Below are 25,401 nucleotides of genomic sequence, written 5' to 3'. Positions count from 1 at the left end.
GTGTGTGTGTGTGTGTTGTGTGTGTGTGTGTGTGTGTGTGTGTGTGTGTGTGTGTGTGTGTGTGTGTGTGTGTGTGTGTGTGCGTGCGTGCGTGCGTGCGTGCGTGCGCGCGCGCGCGTCACAATAGATTGCGCTTAGGAGTCCTTATGCTAACAAATTGGGGTAGCTACGCACTGCTGGTTCGAAGACTTTGGAAACAGCGGGACTAGCACCAACGCAACCGTCATTGACTCATCGCAATTTCCGAGTAGAACATACAAATTCCTGCCTCAACGATCTCCATCGTTTCTTTCTTTTTTTTGTTGCTTTTTCTGAATTTCAATTTTTCACGCACAAGCTTAAGAAGCACTAAATCAGGGTAACGCGAAACCACGACAAACGGAAGAATGTGGGAAAACTACCAGATGATGAATTTCCGAGCGAGAGCCCACAGGAACGCTTTTGTCGAGAGAGTTATAGGCTTAGCGCTGAACCCTACCATCCTCCATATTATGCTTCAACAAATAATGTTCGTTAACTTCGCTCTCGTGTCGAAACGGGTCCCTGTATATTGCTATGAGAAACTACGTAGTTCAAGAAGCGTGAACTGTATACACGTGGGAGACGTTTTTTTATTTCACGAGAGAAACGCCTACAGCTCATCCTTTCCTACACCAAACACTGAGCTCTCTGCTCCGAAATCACAGCAGAGATTCCACGGATTCCTTGCCCTTAAGATCCGCTATACTGAGACCTAGACTTCCTTCTGTGTAGAATCCGCAGTTTAATCCTCGCCAGAGCGCTTAGGCTCTGTCTTCGTATTTTTGCGGCGCACAGAAAGAACGAAAAAAAAAAAGCGAGGCGGTCTCCTGTGCTACAAATAATGTTCTTATCGGCTTAACTTTGCACTTCAAAAGAAGAAACAATCCGTCAGCGTCATGCGTCTTAGAAGCGACTGAGAAAGCAAGGACTCATCATCAGTCATCGATCAAATCGTGTAACAGCCTGCACCACTAAGAGCGCTGTTTCACTGCACCACGTTGAAGACAACGAAAGGTTGTACGTCTGATCAAGTTCGTTATCTGTGAACGAAAGGTTGTACGTCTGATCAAGTTCGTTATCTGGGAGATAGAATCTTATTATCATAGAATACCACAGTTTTACTGCAATTCTCTTTGCATTTTTATGTTTCCTCAGGCGACTACTATGCCAAAGTAGAGCTGTGGAGCCAAAGTAGAGCTGTGGAGACTTTTTAGGGGCGAAGCACCTTTAGGCCGAGGCTTGTCCAGCTTCTGTCCGTGTGTCCGTAACGGATGATGATGATAATGAAATGAACTTTATTTGGTCCTGGAGGACCCCGATCAGGCAACCCCCTTCCCATGTAATGTCCGTCACGGCGCAGCACCGAATATATCGGTGCCTCAGACCCACTGCGGGGGATTGGACAAGAATTGAGTGGTTTTGTAAAATGTTATAGAACTTTAGAATAAAGGACGTCATAGAATAGAAATATTCAATCAAAGCATATGACAGCACAATGCACGCTGCAGTAAAAATACACTAGAGGGCACATAAGTGCGTTCCAGACCACACATTATCTTTCTGGCACGGATGAAAAAACCAAATGTGAACGCGCTCTCGCTCGCGAAAGGCAACGCCGACGCAGACAACAAGCCTCGCCGGAGGCGAGAGCTTGGGAAGCAGCGGCAAAGCGGCAGCGCCGACAACAAGCTGCTACACCGGAGGCGAGAGCGCGTACATCGATCTAGCAATGCGCGATTACGAAACAAAGTACAAGAACAGTCTCTTCGTACTAGTCGGTGACTTTAACGTAGACATCATGGACAACGACTGCCTTGTGCACTATATGACGTCTCGATACGCTCTACGATGCATTTCGTATGACTGGAAGCAACCAACAACCGCCAGGGGAACGTGCTTAGACCTTGTCTTTGTCAACTTCAGGCTAGATTCGATCGAAGAACCATTGGCTCTACATTTCACGGACCACAAAGCAGTAGTAATAAAAAGAAAACGGAATCCACAACTCGATACGAGATACCATTTATGACCAATAAACATTGCATATAACTGTACACCGCTTTGTCACTCATTTACATGCGTCAGTGGGCAATGTAACGGGTGATTTATGATTACACCGAACGATCCCACTGTTTCGCACACTCATCGTCATTCACTTCGTGGAGATGCGGAGATTCTTTTGTTGTTACTTCGTGTAAGGTTGAAATTCCATATTGGTGCTTCTTTTAATTACTATCGTATATAAAAGCTCTTGTAGTTAGAATGCATCATTTTGGTGCACTTCTGTATTGTGTACGTTGTCACAATTTTTGCTATGCGCTTCGTGCAGATGGACATGCGTATACCTTACGGCACCATCCACCCCACCATAGCTATCTGCTCGACTGCGCACATAGTATGTTGCGAAATAAGTACCTGGACAACACATTCCTTCCTCATTGGTAATCTATTAATTTATTTATTTTCTCTATCGCCAGATCTTCCTCGCACCTCTTGAGCTCTGTCACCGACGTGCCACCGAAAAAACGAGAATTCTTACGTCTCTTGCTCGACCGGTATTCCCGGCACGTGCACTGCACTATATGTGTCTCAATATGCAAAAAAAAAAAAAAGAAAAACCCCGTAGTTTTCTCGCTGAAAGGGCATTTGAGAACGCGTTATTTACTCAATCCCGGTTGGTGCCGTCACAACGAATAGTTGCGAAAGAAGACACAAAACCGCGCAAGCGAAGAGTGGACGCTCGCTAGAATTTTCAGCATAAAATCAATATACACCGTGATTTATGGCAGAGAAAACCGCTTAAACCGACGTGACGCTCACTCAGCGTTATCTGTTTGTCGCCTGTTTGTCGTCTGCTTGTCGTCTGTTATTCGCCTGCTTGTCTCTTTGTCCACCTTTCGCTTCTTACCACAGAAATACGGAAATTCTTCAAAATTTTCGCTTCTGAAATGTACATAAATTACGCAGATTTTGCGGATCTGATTCGTTTCGCATGCACGGTGCAGAGTACGAGTAGAGATGCAAGAAAGAACAAAAATGAAAGCAATGTCACTTGCTCTTGGGCGACAGGCATGCGGAGCAAAGAACAAAGTATGGCGTGCACCGCCGCATAAAGAAGCGTGTTTCGCTTATATTTGATAACCAAAGCACGCTCACGGATGGAATCTGTGCTGCATTCATTATTCATGTTTGCGCGAGCGTGACAACGGAAGCGACAAAGTACGGGGCAGCGCTTTTGCTGGCGCAATGAAAATTGGTGCAAAGCGAATTCATTATTTTGTTCTGCCAGCGCTCGTCAACTTAAGGATGCGAGCGCACTCGGAACAGTCGGAACACACTTAAAAGTGTATTCGGAGTGTCAGAGCAAAACCGCATATATATGCAGGAGTTCAATCGCCAAAGCTTCCGGTCTACTCTGTCATATAATTAACGGAGTCGAAATGCTTCTCTCTTTAAGGGCGAACGCAGGGAGCACCGTAGTTTCTCTTTTGAAATAGAAAGAGACGCTCCTTTCGTTTTACTGTGCAGAGCTATTTCTTGAAGATACGAAGAAAGAGCTGTTTTCCACGCACCTTCTCAGACACCACGCGAAACCTGATCGGCAGTTCAGCCGCATAGACTTCAGTTCTCCTGTATCACCTATTCAGTGGAGATGGTGCGGCGCCGGGCGCACTCATTAGTCATGAAAAGGCACTACAATGAAATAGATTCGTTCCAGTATCATGGCATCTGTTATTAAGTCGAAAGCCTTAGATGAATCATCAAACGCGAAAACTGGCAACCGGCGACCGCCGGCGTTCCGCGGCGTCGGCGTCAACACGAGTGATGCAAAAACCATCATCACGGGATGATGTGACCGCTACGTCATCACGTGATGATGATTTTGATGATCACGTGATGTGACGTCACATGTATAATATTTTGTGACGTCATCGTGTGACACTGTCGCTTGGTGGGCCGATCTCGGAGGCGCTGCAAAACCGGACGAGGTGCGGAAAGCTTGCAATGACTCCGATTCTGGAGGAAGTAGAAAACCGCGTTAGGTGCAGAAATATTTCAGAGGCGGGGCGGGGGAGGATCACTATATCGACTGAGAATAAAAACAAGAACATGGCTTTCGCCTTCGAGCTGTCTTAGCTGAATGCATAAGGGGCCCTTAGAGTTTTTGCTGTACTCCTTCGATCTTTATCGTCAATGTCTAAAAGTGCTTCCACTGGGGCTAGTTGGTATTGCATTTTGAAGTGTAACGATGTGCTGCATAAATGAACAAAAGACGAATGACACAAGAACCCAAAACGGACAAGGACCGCGCAAGGTCCTTGTCCGTTTGTACACACAGAGGCGCTTCGTGTGTTTGTCCTCTCCCTTTTCTCCCTTGTCGTCGTCGCGCCTTACACCTCAAATATATCCTTGTCCGTTTTGTGTTCTTGTGTCATTCGTCTCTGTTGATCTATGCAGCGTATTGTTACACTTCAGAACATCAATGTACTTCTAATCATCGGAATCGATTTCCTTCGTTCGCGTAGCTTCTCTCTAGAAGGCCTAACTCGGCCCTTAGGTACGGAGTCAGTCGTATCGCTACCACTAAATCAATTTCTGCGTGACCTCACTGAGAGAACGTTGTTGATGTCGGGGAACATGACTCTGATCTAATGATCTTTTCTGTGATCGATAGGATGCTCGGCAGAGAAGCACGTGAGACGTTGCCTTGGAAACGCCCGGAATGTTAAAAGAAAAGCAAATGCTTTCAAGGCAGAAAGTTCTTTTCTCAAGAGGCAACCCACGGGGTAAAGAGGGCTTGACGAAGTTAGCCGGGATGCAATAAGTGTTCTTCTAAACGTGCTTGTGAGTCGCTTCCTTCCAGAGGGCTACCAAAGGCTGTTCGGCTGCTTACCGATGTAACGCGATAGCAATATGGCGGTCTACAGAATAAGTACCTCCGCGAAAAAGAGCTCTTAGTCAGTTTTTCTTTCAAATAAGCTGTAGGTGCGCGAACGTATGCGATTGGCTAGCGAGATCACGTGGTGTCGTAAACGCGCCGCTTGATTTGAAATACGCGCGCGGAAGCGTCATCATCGTCGTCATCCTCAGCATCGTTATCATATTTTCGTTTTATTTATTTCTTCATTGACTATCTCCTCTGCTCATGTGACCTGCCTGACGACTACTGCTACTACTACTACGACGACGACGGCCCATGGCAGACTAAGGCATGTACTTCACTGTAAAATTGTATACGAAATGTAGCACCCTCTATGTGCAGCGGCAAACATCTTGATATCTTTTAAACTAGATAGAAGCCTATATCCTGGCGAATAAACAGCCTTACTCTGTGCAAAACGTATTTCGAGGAGATTTAAAGCTGTCTTTATGAGCTAATACCTTTATTTCACGCCCAGCTGCCGGCCACGAGTACTTGGCGCGCAACGACTCAATAGAAGACATGAAAGAAGAACGCGTGTCTTTGTGCGTTCGTTCCTTGGCTAAACAACCAGATTGAATGCGAGCCATTAATAAAGGCAACAATAATCATCACCATCTGCGCGTTATCCCTCCGCCTACCGGTTCGAAAGCATTCCTTCGCTTTCGTGAAAGAACAACGCAATGTCACCCAAAGACCGAAATCGTCGTCGACGCCGCCTTGCGAGTACCTACGAGCGTGAGCTCCTCACCGAAGACCGACACGAATGCGGGGTACCTCAAGAGCATCGTTGGCAGATGCAACGGCTACACAACGAGAGCGGGACGTCAACAGATACAAACGATGTGGCCAACATAGACCAATGTCTGCTGCAGTTGGCGAAGACCACAACGACCCCGGCGCTGCCGGTGGCTTCAGCCGCGGCCAGTTCTCGCGTACGAGCTACGGCGAACATAGATCAATGCTTGCTGCAGGGGGCGGCGACCGCGACTCCCGTGCAAGCGTGGGGCACCGCCCTACGCCGCCTCTTTCGTCCACGGTGTTCAAGTTTAGCGAGCAGTGTCCTGTTGGACAAATTGTACGAGCACGTTCCAGTGAGGAACAACGGGATCGCCATCTGAACTCTTCCTGGTGGAGCCTGCGAGACTGCGTTGCGTCGCGGCTCTCTATAGCCCCTACGAAACACCACCCGCTAACAAATGACCTCCATATGCGCCTTCCGTTGATGAACAGGTCGGTAACGTGGAGTCGTCCAGGTCATGCCTGAGAGAGTGCGTCATGGCGCGACGCTTCAGCCCCTACAGAACGCCACCCGCTTATGGATGGCGTCCGTACGCGCATTCCATCGACGAACAACCCCTTGGCCATGTGTGCACTTCCGGACAGCGCCTGCAAGAGTGGGCCGTAGCGCGGCCTGACGCCTCCTACAACACGTCACCCGCTGTTCGACGGCTGTTGTACGAACCCTCCATCGACGAGCAACAGGGCAGAATCTCGAATTCCCCCTGGTCAGGCTCGCAGCAGTAGGTCATGGCGCGGCGCTCTGGGCCCCTATGGAACTCCACCCGTTGTTCAGCAGCCTCCGCTCGGATATTCCACCGACGATGAACGGGCCGGTAACGTGAACTCCCCCTGATAGTGCCTGCAGAAGGGGATCACGACGCAGCTCTCCAGCCCCCGTAAAGTCGAAGGCAACGTGGTTCACTTCGGTAAAATAACTGATGATCCAATTAGTCGCGTCACACGGTTCCTTTATTAATGAACGGGGCACCATGCTCATCATTTTCTACTCGATGCGCCGCGCGTTGGCGAAAACGAGGACCAGGTCGAAGGGTGTGATAATTCGCGCGCTATTACGTTGATGTGTGGAGGTAGCCGGGACAGAATGGTGCGTACGGCTTCTGCTGCACCGGAGAAGACGGCGCCTCCCGACTTTCAAGCTGCGGCTAAATGAACGTATATTGACGAGAAAAAAAAAAGCGTTGACCACTGTTTCTCTTATAAGTGAGCGAACATGAACACGTGGTTTAAACAAATAAAAAAAAAATACGGCAGCTTCGCACTAGTGCTGCCAAGCCTGAAGGAAGAGCGCAGCTGAATGGCCTTCCTTGTCTCTTTTTTTTTCTTTTTATTTCTCTCTGTTTCTTGTATCTCTTTTTTGTATCAGTTCCTTTCTATTTCTTTCTTTCTCTGTCTATTTCTTTCTCTTTGTCGCTTTTTCTATCTTTATTTGTCTTTTTTCTCTTTCCTTACCTCTCTCTTTCTCTCTGCTTCTTTCGCTCTCTCTTTCCTTTTGCTCCTTATTTCTCTCTTCTTTCTCTTTCTGTCTTGCTCTGGGTTTTTTTTATCTATTTTTGGTGTCTCTTTCTTTCTATATTTTTTGCTCTTTTTCTATATCGTCCTCCGTCTGTCTGTCGTTTTCTTTCTCTCTCTGTCTATCTTCTCCTGTCTTTTCATCTTTTAATATCTTCATTCCCTTCATTTCTCCATATTTTCCGTCTCTTTCTTTCTCTCCCTCTTTTTCACGTGTTCGCTTTCGTTTGACACTCGCACCTGCTGTACACGGTAGTAGGGCGTGCCCAATTTCTGCGGCGCATACCCACTTGAGGAGTTTTATGGCGACACCGCACAAGCTGCGGCGAGCTAAAACAGCTTCGCCGTTAAAAATCTTAACTTCGCGAAGACTGGTTAAACAGCGGAAGGTAGTGGCAACATATTGCAATTTCATTGATTGACTTCGCTCACAACGTTTAGTGAACTACAGGTGAGTAGCGGGGCGCGCCAAATTTATGTGGCGAATACCCAATAGACTAGTTATATTCAACTTCTTTATTTTTTAACGGACCGGAAGTTAGAAATGGGGATTGTCCAATATATGTAGCACATACCCGGTACTCACATGCCCAGTGGGTATGTGGGTACCGGGTATGTTGTACCGGGCATGTACATACGCACATACCCGGTGCCCCATATCCGGTAGGGTATGTGCCACAGAAATTGGGCAAGCCCGTTATCCGCGGCCGTGAACCGCTGCCCTGACCGTGGCCCCAGTTGGCACACACACGCTAAGCTTGTCATAAACAGCTTCTTCATTTATTAGTGGACCGGAGGTGATGGGTGGAGCTTGCCCAAGGAACGTAACTGCTTGCATAGAATTTCCTAAATTTACCTAGAGGGGACTCTGGCGCTGCGATCGTTCAGCTACCACGGGATGATGGTAGTACACAAATTGCCTAGTCTTCGTGCTTGCGGCTTCAAACGTACTTGTGGCTTTGTTTATTGCTGTGTTTCGGCGTTCGTTTCGGATAAAAGAATAGACCGTTGTGAACTTCGTGACCAGGTTTGATTTGGTGAGCCTTAAAAAGATAAAGCGGTGAAGTGGAACTGCAGACTTTTGCTGAACTTTGTTTTGCGACAAAGCGGATGCAGGCGACGCGCAGCCAAACCGAGCCGAAAGAACGAAGTTTAGACAATTTGTGTACTCCATCATCCCATGCTGGCTGAAGCGTCATGCGTTGCAGCTCCCATAGACACTAGCGCCAGAGTTCCCTCTAGTAAGTATCGTCGGAAACTCTATGACTGCTAGGACCTGTGTTATGCTCCGCAAGGAATAACCTAGACCTTAATTAAGCAGCTCCCCTTTTGAAAGTATAGGCAAAGAACAGCCGATTGCTTTCACAAGTGCAAATCAAACGATAAATGCCGGAAACGTATTATGTAATTGTTTGCTAGGTTTATCTGAAATGTGGAAAGCAATAAGGGTAGACATAATGAAAATATAACTTGCCTCAAGTTGAGGAAATGTACGCAAGTCCTCCTCATTACACGTGCTATGAAAGTAAGAACCACATACTATAATGCACCCGCATGTACCACTTGTTCCTTTCTGCTTCTTCTTTTTATCAACAATAAACTCTTGTAAGTCCGCGCTGTGTATGTGTTTCGGTTGTTCATGCCCGATATTATTTCGGGCTGTATTTGACCTGCAGCTCTAGCCTTTCTTGATCTCTTTCCATTCTAAACAAATCCGAACAATGTAGAGGGCAAATGTCAAATATTCATTGAGGCGGCTTGAAGGTCCCTTAACTGCAAAACTATGTGTCTAACTCTCCAGCACGTAATGGAATGCAGAGAAGTCAGCCCTTACAAAAATAGATTTAGGCAGTCTATAGACTGTCTACGTACATTTTTGTAAGGGAGCGTTACGAAATTCGGTACGCCTCTCAGGAAGAATACTCCTTAGAATACCGCGTAACAGAATAGCATCGCTGCATCCTCCATGATTAGGAACTAAATTCTCGCGTCGAGTGTTTCATAACACTTACAGCGGATGTGGCTGATGTAACGTAACCACCCGGAAAGACGAGGGAACGAATCACACACTTTCCCAGCAGGAAGCGAGTTACCCGATTCCTGGCCAACAAAGAAAAAGTAGTAAAATTAGCAATCGCACTCCGACGAGAAAGGAAAGCTCGTCGTTTTCTTTTCTTTTTTTTTTCTTGCATCCGTTAAGGGTTACGCAACAATCACAGAATCGCATAAACAGAGTAACGCAAATGTAGTCTCGCTGCAACTAGATTCGTTGCTGCCAGTAGTTAGTCACATGTATTAGTTCTCTCAGTGCTGTCAAATTGCGAATTGGGCAGCTGGGTAGTATACAGGAGGAGGAGGGGGGAGGGGACAGTGCTTAAGTGCTTAAGATGAAATTATAGTCGGTTACAACCTAAAAAAATGTATGCTGCGCCCACATCCGTTGTTGTCCAACCCAGAGAGAATTCCCATGGATGCTCAGTCTTTTTGCGTATACTCGTTTACGTGACGTCAACATCTTCCCGCGGATTTCAGGTCGGTGGCGTTCCCATAAAAACGCACAATAAGCGAAGTTATGTTCTTGCATTACATTGGAGGGCTGCTCCTTGTCGCATGCTCCTAATCATTGTTTAACCGAAGCTTGTTATGGTTTACAGAATACGGTGGTGACGGCGGCGGTGTTGTACGCGAAAAAAAAACTGGCGCTGGTTAGCGTACACAAATGCGGCCCTCAAAGGTGCATCGACCATTTGCGTATTTCTATGCGCCGTTTTCCAATCATTCATGCCCTCTCAATCGTGGCCTTGTTGGCTGAAAGCAGTTTCTGATATGGCAACCTGATCTTTTATTGAGGTCACTTGTCATTAGACGTTGCCACATTTCCTTGTTGCCTGAATATGAACGCATGACCGTCCTTGTTGCCTTTAACATTTTAAGTAATGCGCTGCTGAGCCCGTCGGTGAAGGTCCAATTCTCGACATGGAGGAAGGAAAAAGTTAGAATGGAGTATTGCGCAACGAGATGACAGATAGATAGATAGAAAGAAAGAAAGAAAGGAAGGAAGAAAGAAAGGGAGAAAGAAAGAAAGAAAGAAAGGAAGGAAAGAAGAAAAGAGAAAGGAAAGAAAGAAAGAAAGAGAAAGAAAGAAAGAAAGAAAGAATGGAGGAAGAAAGGAAAGAAGGAAGCAAGGAAGAAATAGAAGAAGGAAGAAAGGAAAGAAAGAAGAAGAAAAGAAGAAGAAAGAAAAAGAAAGAAGAAGAAAGAGAAAGAAGAAAGAAAAGAAAGAAGAAAGAAAGAAAGAAAGAAGAAAAGAAAGAAAGAAAGAAAGAAAAGGAAAGAAACAGAAGAAAGAAACAAACAAGTAAGGAAGGAGAAAAGAAAGGAAGAAAGAAAGAAAGAAAGAAAGAAAGAAAGAAAGAAAGAAAGAAAGAAGGGAAAGAAAGGAGGAAAGAAAGAAAGGAAGGAAGAGAGGAAAGGAAGGAAGGAAGGAAGGAAGGAAGGAAGGAAGGAAGGAAGGAAGGAAGAAAGAAAGGAATGAAAGAAAGGAGAAGAAAGGAAAGAAAGAAGAAAGGAAGGAGAAAGAAGGAAGAAAGAAAGGAAGGAAGGAAGAAAGAAAGGAAAGAGAAGAAAGGAAGAAAGGAAGAAAGAAAGGGGAGGAATAAATAAAGGAAAGAAAGAAAGAAAGAAAGGAAGAAAGAAATAAAGGAAAAAAGAAAGAAAGAGAGGAAGAAAGAAAGGAAGAATGAAAGAAAGGAAAAATAGAAAGTGGAAAGAAAGAAAGAAAAAGAAAAGAAGAAAGAAAGAGAAAGAAGGAGGAAAGGAAGGAAAGAAAGAAAAAAGAAAGAAAGAAAGAAAGAAAGAAAGAAAGAAAGAAAGAAAGAAAGAAAGAAAGAAAGAAAGAAAGAAAGAAAGAAAGAAAGAAAGAAAGAAAGAAAGAATAGTAGTACGTCAGGCGCCCACGCGCCAAGGTTCGCTTGCCTCCACTTTCGCGAGAGGGCAAGGGCTCCTTATTTTTTATATATACTTGTAATATACTGAATACAGGAAGTATTCGCACATGTGTTCAACAAGTACGGTAATCGTCCAAGAATGAGCGTGACAACCAAAGAATATTAGGCTTGAAAAACCTCCACTAAGTAAAAGCAATAGAAGAAACGAAGCTTTCTGGGCTGATGAATTCATCCGTATGTCGTTAAATCTTCGCTGGCAGCGTCTTTCGCCAGTCCCCCTATTTCTGAAGCTACGATGTTATCATTCTGCTTCCTGCGCAGTAAAGCCAACTTCCCAGCGTCTCAAAGAGAAACGTGATACCAGGAGGAATACGTACGCCACTAGCCCTAACGAGGTCGCATATTTAACGAGGGCTCAGCTTCCGGGGACTGCGTCCCAAGACAACCTCCTCCTACGCTCTAGATTTTCTTCGCATACTCCTCAAACGGGGCTGGTGTCTCTATCGATCCTTCTTTCGTAACTTCCCGGGATAACGCGACTGGAAGGTGCATGAAGCGGGGCATTTGTAGATGAGATTCAGATGAGGGGTGGGATATCCAATAAAACGGTCTCGTCGTTTGTAGCATCGTCTGCAACGTGAATTCGTTAGCACCGCATTAGACTTTTCGCAATCGGGCCAAACGGGGAGTCGTCCTGCTCCTCTAGAGAGCCCTGATGTTGGCTATAATCAAATCGCTCGGCGTCTCCAATAAGGCCATGGTACTTTGAAGCGCAGTACGCTCGCGATACCATCTTGATACAGTCGCACGGTGCCCAAAGAGGTTGAGCTTGATTACTGCCATAGAGGAACCATTGAGCGGTCTATTGCACGGGGCTGCACGTGTCATGTGTGAGGAAGCAGGCGGCTTAGAAGGCTGCTTGTTCTGTGGTTACATGGCAAAGTGATCACCCGAGCCCTATAAGGAAAGCTCACAGGGTCCCTTATGTATTCGCCTAAGAGGACGCGACGGCGAAACCCTTGTTCTTCTCAGTTAATTGTATTGAACCCCCCACCCCCCTCCCGGCCCCTTAAGCTTTCTGCCTCCAACGTGGTTTTACACTGTCTCAGGGATCGGACCATCCTTGACCTAGCAATGATGACGTATGATGACGTCATGATGTGACCTATGGTGGCGTTATGATGACGTCATCATGTGCTGATTTCTCGCATCGCTAGTATTGACGCCGACGCTGACGGTCACTTTTCTAGTTTCATGAGACACTTTCGGCTTTCCCTAAAAAGTGCAAAAAAAGATTACGACAAGAGAAACGAGATAGACCACACGTCTGTATAGTTTTCCGTCTATCTTTTCCGTTACTTTCTGCCCTACTAAACTTCAACATAAATCAGGCGAACTAGCTAGATATTGCAAATTGAATAGATTCGCTGTTCATACCTTGTTAAACCGAGACTTAACGCTTCTTTTTTTGCCTGTAGAGCGTGCTCTTGCTGTAAGGCATTGTCATAATGCAATGGAGCTGCGCCTCAGCTGTCGCGTCTCTGTACAGTTATTTTCCCCTTCTCTATTGCACCCTTTATTTTCTTGTGCTTTTGTTAAAATAAATCGGGACTGCTAACAGTATTCTACCAACTTAATAAATTCACTTTTTGTAATGAGGTGCACAATCAAAATCAGATGCCTCTTTGTACCTGCCGAGCATGTTCTTTCTGTAAAGCTAGTTTGTAATGCAATGAAGCCATCTTGAGGAGCATCAACGACGTCGTTTTGTTAGCGCTGTACTGACGTTCCTATTTTGACATCTCCGTTCCTGCGGCAAGCTAAGGTGCTAAATCATTAACCCCTGGAAAATATACCTTAAAGACTGAGAGTTCCGTAAATACAGTTTATTAGGTGAAGTAGTGTCTTGTGAAATCTGTTGTATCCAGCGGTCATAGCCGGCCATGTCTGTATAGCGAAGGCCGGCTTGCAATATTAGATGGTAGCGTTCCCAGTGTAACCCTTGCCATGTCCATATAAGATTATATTACTGCACACATCTATTAGCATTACGCCCTAATGGCAAGTCTGTATCGCAATAAAGAAAAGTAAATGCAGTTTACTGTAACCCGTCATGACAACAAGACACAGTTTGGCTCCCAGAAAACCAAACCAAAACTGGCTTTTCAGTGATAAATTGATAAAATGACTATTACGATAAAACATTCAGGTGGTACGATGGCTTACCAGTGTACGTGTGCTATATATTTGAGGTCCCGGATTTAATATAACGCAAAAATTAATATATAGGTCCCCGGATTCTCGTTTTTAGTGTTTATTTTCCTTGCCTCCATATTGAAAACGTAGTAATCTTCTTACACCATCATTACTTTAAGCGGAAGCACAGTGAGTCTCTGAACAAACAACAAAACCTTTAGTTAACCACTGTCTGCTTCTTGGTTTCGAATCAATCAGTATAACGGGTCCAAGGGTACATTGGTGGTGGTTACACAAGTCTGTTGCGTAAACGAAGCCACGTGTGCAATCTCACGCAGCGTTTCCAAGGATTGCTTGTTCTTCTTGTGCTTTATGGACTTCGCGCTGAGCGCATTAGATGTGTGCGACATTGCTCATTTTAACCTGTAAGCGGATTTGAATTTCGAGTTCGACACAGCGAAAGCTCTCGTGCGACTAACAATAGAATGGTGGCTAAAGGCCTTCTGTTTAAACTACATGTCCTCTTCTTTACCGATAAGTATGTAGCAATTGTTCTGGCGGATCGCGTCCGCGGACAAAAGACGCGTCGAACAACAATTTTTGGCGAACTGATTAACTAGACTAATCAAGCGTTTTCTTATTATTTTTTTTTTCTGCGTCGTAAAAGTGGACATCATGTCAGCGTAAATATAAAGGTGCATGACATCGTCGACATGGCAGAATGACGTCACGTGAACAACTTTGCCTCGAAGACGAGACCACTTGCATAAGAAACGAAGATTACGCCATTTCTGTACTTTTGAAATAACGGAGTTTCTTATGTACTGCAGTATTTGATTTTGAGACTGCCGTTGGCCAGCGTCGATGAGATAATATGCGTCACGCGCTAGAGAAACGCCGGGATCTTTCAGTGTATGTCTCTTTACTCGCTCGATATAGCCAATGTCGATAATATCTCAATCCACTGAAGCAATATTTCGCTACACCACACCCAGAGTAGTCACAGCTACGCTGCCTTCCATCTTTCACGTCGCCTCTTAAATTTTCAGGCGAAGGCGTTCACGTCCCCGGAAACAATGAGTTGTGTTGAACGTAAAACAGCGTGCTTAGACAGGGCAGAAAGTTACAAGAAGCTCACAGACACAGCTTTCTGTCCTGTCTCAGCGCGCTGTTTTACGTTCAAGATGTACCAACTGGCCCGTGAACAATCATGAGTTGTGTGTCTGCAGACTCGCGAGGTTTTCCTTACTCAAAAGAAACGTCCGAAATCTCTCCACGCAAGCGCATTTTTTCCAAGTGAACAAGCACTTGACTTTACTAAAAGTGTTCCATGTTCGCCCTTGTTTTATCGATGGATATGTTTCTGAATATACGTCGCCATTTTGGGTCACTAGATAAGTGCCAGGTAAGAGAAAATGGGATTACAGAACTTTTAATGAACTTACAAGGACCTCCATTCGGCCACCCTGATAGTTTTCGCACACTCACAGCTAACACGGTATAATAAGCAATTATATTGCCTGTAGCTTTTACGCCGTACTAGCTGTTACTGTCATCATATATCATCATCAATCTAAGCAGCCTGTCTTAGTACTCTGCAGAAGGCAGCCTTTTCCCGGATGAGCTCCAGTTTGCTCTGTTTTGTATTCTATGTTTACTTCCTCGTAATCCTTAATCCCTTATGTATTGTCATCTATACCATTCTCCTCTATAATTCCTTCTCGCTTGGAAGGTACTAATAATTAAATAAATAGCTTATCTCCGTTGTATTGTTTGAGGCCCTTGTACTTAGATTTAGGTGTACGTCAAAGAACCCCAGGTGGTCGAAATTTTCCGGAGGCTTCCACTACGGCGTCCCCCATAATCATATCTGCGTTTTGGGATTTTAAACCTGAGATATTATTAAAGCTCTAAAGTTGCACGCATCCAGATTTCCAGGGATATTCCTCGCAAAATAATGTGAACATAAGAATAGAAAAATACGGTAGGAGCCAGCACAGTTTTATTTGCTAAGAAACGCTCCTTGCTATATAGAAATTTTTGCCACGCCACAAATGTGCACGCAAAGCATGCGGCTGTGAAACATGTTCCAAGCTCGAATATCCTCAATCACATTCTGAAGCAGAATCGGGAGTTGGGCTAGTTGGTGGATGTTCATCGTCAAATAATTGACAGCGCAACGGGTTAAACACGGACAGCGCGGTGTCCTTTTCTTCTTTCTGTCGGTGTTGAACCCGTTGCGCTGTGTATTATTTTATGATGATCCTCAATCACCGTTAGCTTCTCTTCAATACGCTTAGCTAAGAGGCGTGTAAGGTTGAGCATTTCGAGAAATAATTCCTTTCCACACAAGAAAAAACTTGGGAGCTTCTATGTGCTACTGTGTTGCGCACCCAAGTTTCCGCATCTAAATATTAAATAGGGAATAGTGTTTTCGCCACAGGAAAATGTTACTCGCATTTCGCAGTTTTCTCGGCGCACTACAGTCACATCTACGTCTTCAGGCCTCTGCGGACGGAACCAATTTTTTTTTTCTCAGGGTTAGATTTCAATTGCGCCATTCCATTTACATTGTTTGAATTTGTGTAAATGTGGGTTTCGCATCTGCCGAATAGTCGCGAGTGCGAAGCCGGTCGCAGTTGGAAACGCGCCAAGCAATTATTTTACGCCTCTTGAGGAATTCGATGGAAGAGCCGTGAAAAAGTTACGCAACAGGGTAAGTGAGTATGGATAAACGAAAGCTACGTGCGAGGCGAGATTGGCTGCACAGTTTTGCGTGTGTTACACGGTTTCTATTTTATTTATTAATTTATTTATGCATTTATGAAAAAGTACCTTACAGACCCCTAAAGGCATTGCGCAAGGGGAGTAATGAAATCAAACGTTAAAACACGTAAAATAATTATAAAGAAAAGTAAGGAGTACAAGTACACTCAGAAATCACAAGAAAAAAATGTAATGCACAACGTTTCTTAGGTGGGCTAGTTCAGTTCATGAACATTGTGGCAGTACAGCGCTCTATATTGTGTATTCGCTGCCCCCTTTATTGCTCTGGTCTGCCACAAAAAAAGAATGTTACAGTAACGTATGCGGGAATGTAAATTAATATTGCGTTAGATAATATACAACAAAACAAACGAAACAGGGAAGAAAAAATACTCTTTGGACCGCGATGGCTCGTTGCAAAAAAAAATTTGACAGAATAAAATACGAACAATATCATTGCAGAAGAAACGCGAGATAACTTGGCTGTTGCAGCAGATTCCAGGAACATTCCCAAAACAGCAAAACAAAATGATCGCTATGATACATTCGCGGCGTTTGCAATGACTGCTGTCGCAAATGTCCGAATGGAATACGGCAGTCTATAACTTATCCTCGCAACGGATGCCTTCAGTATGTCGCACATGCATGTTTTATATTGGCGACAGAGACAGCAGTCGAAAATCTCAACAAACAATATCAGGCCCTGAACGGCGTTATGAGCATTACGTTTTCATTTGATCATTCTTACTTGTCTATGGCCTTATTCTTTTCTATAGACAAACTTTCTATCAAACAAATATTCGGGGCTCCTTGTACCTACATTTTCAAGAAAAGCTTCTTATGACTCACATATTTCGGTGTCCGCATGGTACGTCAAAAACTCGGCGCCAGCGTGCGTACAAAAATTCGGCTCTCGAGGGTTCGTCTACCTGTCACACACGTATTTTTATGCGCGGTTTTACAATAAATGATACTCTCTTATTAATCCTATGCTTGTCGAGCCATTATTTCAGCATTTTTTGAATTTGCTCTTACATTGTCTCGGTCGTAATAATAATAATAATAATAATAATAATAATAATAATAATAATAATAATAATAATAATAATAATAATAATAATAATAATAATATAATAATAATAATAATTTAATACCTCGCATTTAATGGTAATAGTCATAATTTCAGGGTTTTTACGTGCCAAAAGCGCGATATGAATATGAGGTACACCGGAGCGGAGCGCATCGGAAATTTCTACCGCCTGACGTTCTTTAACGTGCACTGACATCGCACAGATTACACGGGCTTCTAGCATTTGGCCTCCATCGAAACACGTCCGCCGCAGCGGCAATCGAACCCATGGCTTTCGGTTCAGCAGTGGAGGAAGCATTTAATAGAAGATCAAGATAATGCCTGATAAGATATGGTTACATAGGACAACACTTGATCAAATAAGAGAGCATTTACTAAATGAACATCTAGTGAGACTTCGTTCCAAGCCAAGAAAAGGCGCCATGGGCAGCTACTCGCTCACTTCTTCGCATCAAATCGATTCCCGCAATGAGTGTGATCTGCCGGAATTCCTCTTTGTGGAAAACTTTTGGCCTAACAAATATTTTAGAACATGCCTCAAATTGTTCTGCAGTTTTATAAATCTGCAATTATCTTAACTTTTCTGTGTAGAGAAACTTTCCGTCTGTGGAGTATTCTCGGGTAGTATTGTAGCCTTCTTTGAATCTATCTGTACATGCTCTCTGTCCTTCGTTCTGTGTAGACAAACTTTCAGGCTAACGAAGGAAGGAATACGAAAAGGAGAAGGCAGGGAGGTTAACCAGACAGCAGTCCGGTTGGCTACCCTACGCCGGGGGAAAGGGAAGGGGAGTAGAAAGATGGGAGAGACAGAGAGAGAGGGGGGAGCGAAAAAAAAAAGGAAATGATCAATAAATGCACTGACGCGTATGTGGCGGTGGCACTGTAAAAATAGTCACAAGCGCCCACAAGCGTTCACTCAGGCCCGTAGTCCTTAAAAAGCACAAAAGTGCTTTAGCTGCCTTGTGGGCCGACGAGCGAAAGTTCTAAAGCGTGCCGCAGCTGGTACTCTCGTCTTTGTTAAATCCAACTTCATCCTCTCTCTCTCATCTACTTTTCGCAGAGAAACTTTCCACTGAACGACTATTCCGCAAAGTTTGAACTGATACCCTGCTATATTCGAACCTTGTTTGTATTTCACGCCATTGCGTGCCGTGCCTGCTTACACGGGTATTGTCAGCTACTTGGTTCTTTCTTCGGCTAACCTGCACACTGCGAATGTAGTGCCACGCTTTTCACACACTTGCGCGAGTCGTTGCTTAATCCCTTCCTACTTTGTTCGGCAATTCCTTGCGCAATACTTCTTTGCCGCAGTTCTTCGGAAACGCGGATTTTTTAGCTCAGCTGGAATTCGCAGAACGAAATCCCACGGTGCCGGGTCGGTGTAGCTTTGCCGCCCCACGCTTGTGTCTCAACAATTGAAAGTAGAAAAGTACTTTTCACTGTTTTTATTTTGTCTTCAGACGTGTTAAGCAACGGCTTTCGTTATCCTAGAGGTCACAGCCGCCCACACTCTTCAAATAAAGAAACGTTTGCTTCGAATACAAAGGTGAAACTGGCAATAAAAGCTTTCTGGAATGAAAAGGGCTGCTTAGTCGCTAATGGAACAAATAATGCGTTGAACTCGCGATGAACGAAGACTGCTACTGGAACGGGAAAAGGTTACGTCAGGTGTATATGAAGAAAGGTGAGCCAATCACGGAGGCGCTGCAAAACCACGTGATGTGCAAGAGACTACCAATGCCTCTGATCCCGGAGACAGTGCAAAACCGCGTTCGGCGCGGAAAACTTTTCCGGCGGGATAAATACAACCGACTGAGAAGAAAAAGAGAAATTTGCCTTTCGTCTTCCAGTTGTCCAAAGAAAATGCACGCGTGACAGTATGGCCTTTCTTTTACTGTAAGCTGTCAAAAAAAGGCAATTGCATAGCGGGTCAGATGGTCAACGACCATGACAATCTAACGATTCTCATTCGATGGTATAGCAAGACGACCGCACAAGTCTATTCCGACGACTTCAAAAGGCAAGGTGGGACAGGGATGTGGTTGCATTTAGCCAGAAAGAGCAGTCCTGGGTCGCTTTCGCCGTTGGCAATAGACACAGGACGAGACATACTTGGCAACGGCTGAAGAGATGCCAGGCCAGGAGCAGCGACTGCGTATTTTGTCGTAAGTTTTATGATAGCCTAGATGACCGGTGGTTAGATCATCGCGAAAAGCTTCCAGAACATCACGTTACAGAGAACGTGGTATGACTGTAACCCATTTGTTTCCATCGACGTGGTAAACATAGTGATGTAAAACACCACCGTGAAGCTTAAATTGTCTAAGTTGTCGACGGAGTCGGGCGTTTGGAGGAGAAGAGCCGTTGATGCGATCAACAGTAGTGCGGCAGTATGGGTTGACACCTTGATGCCAAACGAGGGAGGACGGGGTGCCGGGTGATAGCCAACTTAGCGCTGCGATTGGAAAGACGGTGTCGTTTCGAAGTGGTGATGGTGAGTTAACTTCGCTGGGCAGAGGGCAGCGTGATAGGGCATCAGCCTCTTGGTGCTTCTTTCCAGACCTGTAGGCGACATCGAAATCGTACTCCTGCAAGCGAAACACCCAGCGACCAAGGCGACCCGCTAAGTTTTTCAGCGACGAAATCCAGCACAATGCGGTATGGTTGGTAACGAGTGTAAAGTGGCGGCCGTGGAAATACGGGCGAAATTTTGTAGTGCCCAAACAATAGCAAAGCGCTCCTTCTCGATGATGGCATACTTCTTCTCTGCAGCGGTTAGAGCACGACTAGAGTAAGCAACGACGCGTTCACTCGAGATGTTCTCACGCTGCAAGAGAACCGCACCGAGACCATGACTGCTAGCGTAAATGTGAAGGATGGTGGGTGCGTCTGGATCGAAGTGGCATAGTACGGGATTCGATGTAAGGGCTTGATTTAACCTTAGGAATGCACTTTCGCAATATTTTGAAATGCGAAGCATTTCTTAGAGAGCACTTTGAGCGCTTCTATCTATCTATCTATCTATCTATCTATCTATCTATCTATCTATCTATCTATCTATCTATCTATCTATCTATCTATCTATCTATCTATCTATCTATCTATCTATCTATCTATCTATCTATCTATCTATCTATCTATCTATCTATCTATCTATCTATCTATCTATCTATATAGCCGCCTACGTCTGGGTGCTCTCGTGATCGCCTCCTTAACTTGGTGTAGACCAAAATTCGCATGGGAGGGTAAGAGGATTTCACGTATACGACTGTCTGGTCATGACATGAATAACGTGAACGTCGTCAAACCCTTTCTTCCAGACACGTGTAGCACATACCCGTTTACCACGGGCCGCGGTGTACGGGCATGCGCCACAGGTGATTGACAGTTTATATCTACCCAGGAACGGCGAGAACAGAAATTGTTTATTTAAACGCGAGAGCGTTAAGAAAAACTGACATCTGCAGCATTGACCCGATGAATCGAAAAATAAAAATTAGAATCCCAGCAGGAATCCAACCCAAGCATTCTGCGTGGCAATCGGGTATTCTACCACAGAGCCACGCCAGGACTCTAAACAGGTTTGGAAAAACAGCCTATGCAGCCGTAATGCGGTGAAACGTCATTTGTGGTTGTGGTGCTGGCTATCTAATTTTACAAGAAAGCAATAAACACTACATATGTACTCCTACGATACTGGCGTCATATCAGATTAACGCCTGGGGTTCCAGTGTTGGCTCATCTTTTATAGTAGTCTAATAAATATTACATTTGTATTCTCATGATTTCACAAGCGATATTGAAGCATTCCTCGACACCGGAAGAATACATTAACGAAAGTTACGTATGATATTCACATGACTGCACCATAAAGTGCACTTAGTTTTGATAATACTGGCGTATGTACTCTAACGTAAGGACTGACGTTGCGTCGCACCCTAAGTTACCCATTAAACGCCAGTGTTGTCGACGTGCCTGGTAAGCCCACGATGTGCACACAGTTACTACACTTACAAAAACACGTCGTTTCACCTCGTAACGCTTGGATCAAAGCCATAAATTACAGCATAGAAGTACTCGCTGACTGCTTCGCATGAAACCGATTCCCACAACGTGTGGGGTCTGCCGAATTTTATTCCTGGACAAGCATCGGGTCTATGGCTTATCTTTAGCTCTTTCCAGACGGCAATAGGAAAGTCTTGTGAGTTTCGTGAACTTGAACACGTGATTTTTTTATTTCATACTATTTTTATTCATTACCACAGATCCCGGAGGCAGTGCAGAACCACGTTGGGTGCGGAAAGATTTCTGGTGGGACCGATACAACCCACTGAGAAGAGAAGAAAGATGGCTTTCGCCTTCCAGTCGCCTTAGGCAAATACATAAGGTACCATGTGACTTTAACTATAAGCCGTCAAAGGAAAGACATTCGCTTTATTTTTCTCCTTGACATGCCCCCAGACTACGGCTTATCTTTAGCTCTGGCCAGGTGGCTATAGGACAGTCATGTAAGTTTAGTTAAATCTGGCACCTGGTTTTTAGGGGCGAAGCACCTTACGGCCGAGCCTTGTACCCCCCGCGTCTCACGTAGCTTTGGTTTATACGGAGTCCGCTAGGGGCGCTGCGGTAGCAGCACGGCGCTCGCACCCGGTGCGTGCCCTGGTTTGAATGGAGACCGCCAGGGGCGCTGAGGTAGCAGCGCTCACTCCCGGCGCGCGCTCCAGTTTGAATGGAGACCACTAGGGGCGCGTTATGCTCTCAGATGCATTTCATATGGCCCTTAACTTCCAACACCAACCAGGGGGAAGTGTATAGACCTCGTATTCGCCAACTTCAGGTTACATCCCATTGAAGAACCCCTGGCTCTTCATTTCACTGATCACAAAGCGGTCCTAATGAAGGGGAAACGAAGTCCGCACCTCAACATCATACACGCCTTATGACATCAATAAATAAAACAACATTGTATACACTGTACACACGTGTTTGTCACGCATTTGCATGCTCGAGTGGGCAATGTACGGGGGCTTCACGGTTACCCGAATGATGCCCGATGCTTCGCTCACTGATCATCATTCACTTCATAGATTTGCGTGATTTTTTTAGGTTCATGTTATAGGTGACCGGGGAAGGAGTCACAGTTTCTTGCAGACTGCAGCCTCACTGATGCGAAGGTTCGTGTACCGTGGTAAAATGACGCAATCTAAGTAGGAGCACCTCCCGTCAGTCATCAATCAATCAATCAATCAATCAATCAATCAATCAATCAATCAATCAATCAATCAATCAATCAATCAATCAATCAATCAATCAATCAATCAATCAATCAATCGACCAACATTGCAGGGTGAACTTGTCAGCTAGTTGGTTGAACATATCGCGAGGAAGCAGTGCCACAGACAAGCACAGACAAACCATGTTCACCACTTTTGTCATGCGCACATAGAGTCTTGCATTGGCGTCCACATAACATATATTAAGTTTTTGTCTCTAGTTGTAATTGACGATGTTCTGATGTGTATGAATGTGCGTTCTTCGCGGCAATGGACTTCCGTTGACACTCAAAGCTACGCGTGGTTGATTGTCTGCCATATCCTGTCCTTGTCTCTCGCTCTGCTACCTTGCGCTACAATTGAGTCAATCAATTAATTAATCAATCAATCAATCAATCAATCACTCAATCAATCAATCAATCAATCAATCAATTTATGACTCCATCTATAACTATCGGGCGAAAGTACCGATCAGAAGGTTTGCCGAATTCTCCCACTCTAACGTAACAGCGCACAAGTTGAAACAGTAGGTATCCATTTGTTGGCTCCCTTGATATAGCGAATGCCACGAGATTAAAAGACCCGATAAGAAAGCGAAGGTACTCTTATGGCCTCCAACGATTTCTTGTTGCTTGAACGCTTCGAGAAACAGGAAGGTGAAATGAAATTTCGAAACCAGAGAAACGATTGATGCCTGCATGCACTGAATGAGTTGCGTTTGCATTAACAATTCGGCTCGAATGATGCGCTAGGGGACAGTAGAGTACATCTTAACGCAGTGTTCTGACTGCAAATACCATAGAGAGGGGAGAGGCAGCAACAGAGACCTGTCCTATAGTAGAGTAAAAAAAGTCACAGTTTCGCCTCAAGGACGATGCAATGAATACGATAACAAGAAATTGGAATGTCAAACGAAGAACGACAAGCAGGAAGAAACTTGCTGCGCGCTCTTAAAACGCAAAGGACGCAAGAAAAGAAAACACACAAGGCGAGCGCGAACTAGCAACTGTCACAGCTCGACACTTGTAGCGCGCTGCTCAAATACAAAGAAGGAGGCACAAAAAGAACGCGCACATCGAACGCAAAGGCCGAGCGCGAACTGTCACAGTTGTTACATCAACTAACCCCTACTTTGGCCCTTCTAGCTAGAAGATCACTTCTTTCGGAAACGTGGCCGCTGCAGCGAGCAAAGTGACCTTCGTGTGGTCTATAGCTTCAACGCAAACTTTGCGGTTAAAGCACACAGAGATGCACAAAACTCCCCCTCAATAGATAATCCCGCGAGCACGGTCGACCACTCCCTGTATGCCATAGTACAAGTCGAAGGCGCACATCCCAACTCCGGCCAAACACGAGACAGTTTTATGAAATCGAGAGTTCGACGGAAACCCGTCTGGTCGGAAAGAAACATGATGAAAGGAACGAAGTACACCGACCAAATAAAAGCTTAAAAGAAAGCGACGTTTCGGCTTCCATATGGAAGCCTTGTTCACAATGAGGCCAAACAACTGTTAATGTCAAACAACTAATAATTCACTGAAGTTGTTGTTGCTGTTACTCGTCCCGAACTCTTGTTGGAGCACGCTAGAGCACTGCACAGGCCGTCATTTTTGGCCCGGCCCGGGGAGCATCGGGAGATAGCTCTCCCGATGCTCCCTTTTACTGCTCATTTTCTTCACTCCACATTGAAAAAGTAGTAATCTAAACTGAGAGACAAGCGCACACCATCACTGCTTTAAGCGGAAGCACAACGAGTCTGCGAACAAACCAGCTTACTATAGCTAACTCTTCGGTGAAAAGCCTTTAGTTAGTGGTAGTTAAGCAATGTCTGCTTCCTCGCTTCCAATCAGTCAGTATAACGGGCCCGACGAAGACATTGTGGTGGTTGCACAAGTCCGTTGCGCAACTGAAGCCACGTGTGCATTCTCGCGCAGCTTTTTCAAGCATTATTTGCTGTTGTTGTATTTTATAATCTTCAAGCAGAGCGCATTACATTGCCGCGGCATTCCTTACTTTACGCTGTAAGCAGCTTTGAATGTCTAGTGGGATCCAAGGAAAAAAATAAAGCTCGCGCACGAAGTCTTCGCAAATAAAGTTTTGTTCTTCTTCACGCACGACTACAAATAGAAACATTTCGCTAGTTATCTTCGTGGCTACAGGTCGTCTGTTTAAACTACGGACACACACACACACACACACCCACGTATATATATATATATATATATATATATATATATATATATATATATATATATATATATATATATACATATATATAATGCGTTCATGTTTGCGAAACCAATGGCACGTATGTCTGAAGGCTCGTAAGCCTTTCTTTGCCCAAGGAAACATCCAAAATCTCTCCAGGCGCGCTCAATTTTTCCAAGCGAACAAAGATTTCATGGCCTTTATTATAGTGTTCCGTGTTCGTCTTTGTTTTATTCCTAGATATATCTGTCCATATATACTGTCATCTTGGGTGACTAGATAATTGCGGATAACATGAAATAGGATTACAGAACGTTTCTGGAATTGCAGTACCTCGTCACCATTGAATGTTTAGTCACGAGTTCGAAACGAACGCGAATACACTTTTGCAGTGATGCTCCTTGCAAAAAAACAAAGAAGCACAGCATATATTTATAAATAAAAATGTTCATTCTTATTTGAAAAATGTGCCAGGCTGCCATGGTGCACGATGTATTCGGCTGTCAAACCTGTCCCCAATTCGAACATCCTCAATTATAGTAGGACTCTGCTTCTTATGCTTATCCGAGGAGCGCGTGAAGTTCAGCGTTTCGACCAAAAATTTCTTTCCGCGCAAACAAACAAACAAACAAACAAACAAACAAACAAAACGGGGAGCTTCTATAC

The sequence above is a fragment of the Rhipicephalus sanguineus genome, chromosome 7 (genome assembly GCF_013339695.2).
Source record: "Rhipicephalus sanguineus isolate Rsan-2018 chromosome 7, BIME_Rsan_1.4, whole genome shotgun sequence".
Classification (NCBI taxonomy): Eukaryota; Metazoa; Arthropoda; class Arachnida; order Ixodida; family Ixodidae; genus Rhipicephalus; species Rhipicephalus sanguineus.
The sequence above is the reverse complement of the archived record's forward strand: the minus strand, read 5'-3'. Positions refer to the sequence as shown.